This window comes from Arachis stenosperma, chromosome 2, assembly GCF_014773155.1.
Source record: "Arachis stenosperma cultivar V10309 chromosome 2, arast.V10309.gnm1.PFL2, whole genome shotgun sequence".
Lineage (NCBI taxonomy): Eukaryota > Viridiplantae > Streptophyta > Magnoliopsida > Fabales > Fabaceae > Arachis > Arachis stenosperma.
In genome coordinates this window covers 32,449,425-32,455,424 of record NC_080378.1, presented here as the reverse complement: position 1 = coordinate 32,455,424, position 6,000 = coordinate 32,449,425, and positions in this window count along the sequence as shown.

Genomic DNA, 6,000 nt, shown 5'->3' with positions numbered 1-6,000 from the left:
ATCAAAAGTGATTGTGTATACCGATCATGCTGCTCTTAAATATCTACTCACAAAGCAGGATTCAAAACCCAGACTCATAAGATGGGTGTTGCTTCTGCAAGAGTTTGATATAGAAATAAGAGACAGAAAAGGGACAGAGAACCAAGTAGCAGATCACCTGTCCCGCATAGAACCAGTAGAAGGGGCGTCCCTCCCTTTCACTGAGATCTCTGAAACCTTTCCTGATGAGCAACTCTTTGTCATCCAGGAAGTGCCATGGTTTGCAGACATTGCAAACTACAAGGCAGTGAGATTCATACCCAAAGAGTACAGTAGGCAACAATCAAAGAAATTGATCACAGATGCAAAGTATTATCTTTGGGATGAGCCGTATCTCTTTAAGAGATGTGTAGACGGAGTAATCCGTAGATGTGTGCCTAAAGAAGAAGCGCAGAAGATCCTTTAGCATTGCCATGGATCACAGTATGGAGGACATTTTGGAAGTGAGCGAACAGCCACAAGAGTCCTCCAAAGTGCCTTCTACTGGCCTACTCTCTATAAAGATTCCCGAGTGTTTGTGCTTAATTGTGACAGTTGCCAAAGATCTGGCAATCTACCTCACAGTTATGCCATGCCTCAACAAGGGATCTTGGAGATTGAGTTGTTTGATGTATGGGGCATTGACTTCATGGGACCTTTCCCACCCTCATACTCAAATACTTATATTCTGGTGGCAGTGGATTATGTATCCAAATGGGTAGAGGCTATTGCAACACCCACTAATGACACTAAAACAGTGTTAAAATTCCTTCAGAAACACATCTTCAGCAGATTTAGTACCCCTAGAGTATTAATCAGTGATGGGGGTACTCATTTCTGCAATAAACAGCTTTACTCTGCTTTGGTTCGTTATGGAGTTAGCCACAGGGTAGCTACTCCATATCACCCACAGACTAATGGGCAAGCTGAAGTCTCAAATAGAGAACTCAAAAGAATCCTGGAACGGACTGTAATTAACCGTAGAAGGGATTGGGCAAGGAGCTTGGATGATGCTCTGTGGGCATACAGAACAGCATTCAAGACCCCTATAGGGACCTCTCCATACCAGCTTGTGTATGGAAATGCATGTCACTTGCCAGTGGAACTGGAACACAAGGCCTACTAGGCAACCAGATTCCTGAACCTTGATGCCAAGTTAGCTGGAGAAAAACGTTTACTCCAGCTAAATGAGCTAGAGGAATTTAGACTCAATGTTTTCGAGAATGCAAAAATTTATAAGGAGAAAGCGAAAAGATGGCATGATAAGAAATTGTCATCCAGAGTCTTTGAGCCGGGGCAGAAAGTTCTGCTATTTAATTCTAGGCTCAAATTATTTCCCGGGAAATTAAAATCCCGGTGGAGAGGTCCATATGTAATTACAAGTGTATCACCATATGGATACGTAGAGCTTCAGGATAATGACTCTAACAAAAAGTTCATTGTTAATGGACAGAGAATTAAACATTATCTTGAAAGTAACTTCGAGCAAGAATGCTCAAAACTGAGACTTGATTAGAGCTCAGTGGTAGTCCAGCTAAAGACAATAAAGAAGCGCTTGCTGGGAGGCAACCCAGCCATTTACAAAATTTATTTACTAATTAAATAAATTTCCTTTTTTTATAGGTATGTGTCCAAGTATCTTCAAAGGGTAAAAATAGCAATTGATTGAATTCACAGAGTTACAGGAAAATTTGGAAGCTCACTGGCATGAAAAAGCCAGTAAGAAACATTTTGGGCGTTGAACGCCCAAAAGAAGCACCCACTGGGCGTTCAACGCCAGTAAGGGTAGCCATCTAGGCGTTAAACGCCAGAAAGGAGCATCTTATGGGCGTTGAATGCCAGAAAGAAGCACCTTCTGGGCGTTTAACGCCAGATTGTTAGCATCCTGGGCGTTCAAAAAAACGCCCAGTGACAAAGGACTTCCTGGCGTTCAACGCCAGAAAGAAGCATCAGCTGGGCGTTGAACGCCCAGAAGAAGCAGCATTTAGGCGTTAAACGCCCAAAACATGCATCGTTTGGGCGTTTAACGCCAGGATGGTGGGGAAGAGGTAAAATTCGTTTTTCTATACAATTTTTTTAAATTTTTATGTTTCAATTCATGATTTCTTGCATAAACATGTTTCAAAATGTCATCCTTCAAATTCAAATTAGTTTTCTAAGAACCCTAATTTCTAAAATCCTTTTTTTTTAAAATATCAAATATATCTTAATCCATAAAGACAAATTGTTTTCCAATCCAACTCTTTTAAGTTTGTTTTCAAAACTCAATTATCTTTTTAAAATCTTTTTCAAAATTAAAAATTCAGATTTATCTTTTTAATTATTATTCATATCCTTCTCTTTTTAAAACTATATCTTTTTCTTATCATATCTATCTTTTATAAATCATATCTTCTATCTTATCTTTTTCTTATTTTCGAAAATTTCCCGCCCCCTCCCTATATATTGATTTCGGCGCCCCTCTCATCCTCACCGTGCCACACTTGCTCTCCTCCTATCCCTCTCCTTTCTTCTCTTTTGCTTGAGGACAAGCAAATCTCTAAGTTTGGTGTGTTTATCCGTGATCACAAAAATATACTCATTAAGATCATGGCTCCTAAAGGAAAACAACCCACCCCAAGAGGCAAGAAAGAGAATACTCCAAAGCCACTTTGGAATCAAGGGAAGTTCTTAACTAAAGAACATTCAGACCATTACTACAAAATAATGAGTCACAGATCAGTGATCCCGGAAGTCAAATTTGATCTGAAAGAAGATGAATATCCGGAGATCCAAGAGCAGATTCGAAACAGGAACTGGGAAATTCTCGCCAATCCTGAAACGAAAGTGGGAAGGAACATGGTTCAGGAGTTTTATGCTAATCTATGGCAGACAGACAGGCAAAGAATAATTGGAGCTGCTCTCTATGACCATCGGACCTTAGTCAGAGGAAAGATTGTTCATACTCATCCTGACAAGATCAGGGAGATATTTAAGCTTCCTCAACTGAAAGATGACCCAGACTCCTTTAATAGGAGAATGATGAGGGTAAATAAAGGTCTAGACAAGATTCTATAGGATATATGCATCCCTGAAGCCAGGTGGACCACCAGCACGATTGGCACCCCAATTCAACTCAAAACAGAAGATCTCAAACTAGTAGCTAGAGGCTGGCTGGATTTCATTGGGCGTTCCATACTGCCCACCAGCAACCGTTCTGAAGTTACCATTAAAAGAGCAGTGATGATTCACTACATCATGTTGGGAAAAGAAGTAGAAGTCCATCAACTGATCTCATGTGAACTGTACAAAATAGCAAACAGGAATTCCAAGGATGCCAGATTAGCCTATCCAAGCTTAATTTCCATGCTCTGCAGAGATGCCGGAGTGAAGATGGGAATAACAGAGTACATCTCAGTTGAAAGGCCAATCACTAGAATATCAATGGACAGACAACAGCTGCAGGATGATCCAATCAAGAGGAGAGCACAGGAAGTCCTCCCAGAACTTCCTCAATTCGAATATTGGGAACATACTGAAGCATCTATTTCCAAATTGCAAGAAGCTATGAACCAAATAAAGGAAGAACAGAACAACCAAAGTAGCATGCTTTGCAAACTGCTTAAAGAACAAGAAGAGCAAGGGCGTGATCTAAGGGAGCTGAAGCGCCAAAAATTAATCCTTGAAAAACACCCCACAGACTAGAGGAACATCTACTTTCTCAAAACACAGGTTGTTGAGTTCTAATTTTAGCTTTAACTCTGTGATAGTGTTATTATAGAAATTTACCTTAGGAGATATATAGTAGTAGTAGTAGTAATTAGTATGTCTATTATGGTTTTATTTCCAATTAAGTTATAATTTATTTTTCTCATCATCATCAGGCATGAATAAAATAGTAGATAATTAGAATTAAGAAGTAATTTATTTTTTTCGAGTTCATAATAATAAAAATTATAATTAACTATATGTGGGGGCAATACTTTTTGTTCTCTGAATGAATGCTTGAACAGTGCATGATTTTGATCTTGAATTTTATGAATATTGGCTCCTGAAGGAGTGAGGAACACGAAAAATATTATTGATGATCTGAAAAATCATGAATTTGATTCTTGAAGCAAGAAAAAGCAGCGAAAAAAAATTTCATTGGATCAAGAAAAGGAATAAAGAGCCAACAGCCCTTAAAACCAAAAGGCAAAGGGTGAAAAGGATCCAAGGCTTTGAGCATCAGTGGATAGGAGGGCCCAAGGAAGTAATTCCAGGCCTAAGCGGCTAAATCAAGCTGTCCCTAACCATGTGCTTGTGGCATGCAGGTCCAAGTGAAAAGCTTGAGACTGAGTGGTTAAAGTCGTGATCCAAAGCAAAAGAGTGTGCTTAAGAGCTCTGGACACCTCTAACTGGGGACTCTAGCAAAGCTGAGTCACAATCTGAAAAGGTTCACCCAGTCATGTGTCTGTGGCATTCATGTATCCGGTGGTAATACTGGAAAACAAAGTGCTTAGGGCCACGGCCAAGACTCATAAAATAAATGTGTTCAAGAATCAACACACTACACTAGGAGAATCAATAATACTATCTGAATTCTGAGTTCCTATGGATGCCAATCATTCTGAATGTCAAAGGATAAAGAGAAATGCCAAAACTGTTCAGAAACAAAAAGCTACAAGCCCCGCTCATCTAATAAGAATCTGAGCTTCATTTAAAATTCTTAGAGATTATTACTTCTTAATTTCTTTCATCCTATTTTATTTATCTAGTTGCTTGAGGACAAGCAACAGTTTAAGTTTGGTGTTGTGATGAGCGGATATTTTATACGCTTTTTGGGGGTAATTTCATGTAGATTTTAGTATATTTTAATTGGTTTTTAGTAGAATATTATTAGTTTTTAGGAAAAAATCATATTTCTGGACTTTACTATGAGTTTGTGTGTTTTTCTGTGATTTCAGGTATTTTCTGGCTGAAATTGAGAGAGCTGAGCAAAAATCTGAGTTAGGCTGAAAAAGGACTGCTAATGCTGTTGGATCCTGACCTCCCTGCACTCGAAATAGATTTTCTGGAGCTACAGGTGTCCAATTGGCGCCCTCTCAACGGCGTTGGAAAGTAGACATCCAGGGCTTTCCAGCAATATATAATAGTCCATACTTTGCGCGAAGATAGATGACGTAACTTGGCGTTGAACGCCAAGTACATGCTGCTATCTGGAGTTAAACGCCAGAAACACGTCATGATCCGGAGTTAAACGCCCAAAACACGTTATAACTTGGAGTTCAACTCCAAGAAAAGCCTCAGTTCGTGGATAGCTTTAGTCTCAGCCCCAGCACACACCAAGTGGGCCCCAGAAGTGAATTTATGCACCAATTATCTTAGTTTACTCATTTTCTGTAAACCTAGGTTACTACTTTACTATTTAAACAACTTTTAGAGACTTATTTTGTACCTCATAACATTTTCAGATCTGAATTACATACTTTTTGACGGCATGAGTCTCTAAACTCCATTGTTGGGGGTGAGGAGCTCTGCAGCGTCTCGATGAATTAATGCAATTGTTTCTATTTCACTCAAACGTGTGTATGGTCCGATCTAAGATGTTTATTCGCGCTTAATTATGAAGGAGGTGATGATCCGTGACACTCATCACCTTCCTCAATCCATGAACGTGTGCCTGACAAACACCTCCGTTCTACATCAGACTGAATGAGCTTCTCTTAGATTCCTTAATCAGAATCTCCGCGGTATAAGCTAGAATTGATAGCGGCCACTCTTGAAAATCCGGAAGGTCTAAACCTTGTCTGTGGTATTCTGAGTAGGATTCAGGGATTAAATGGCTGTGACGCGCTTCAAACTCGCGATAGCTGGGCGTGATGACAAACGCAAAAGGATCAACGGATCCTATTCCAACATGATCGAGAACCAACAGCTGATTAGCCGTGCTGTGACAGAGGATGGGAGGTAGCCACTGACAATGGTGACACCCTACATACAGCTTGCCGTAGACGTGCTTTA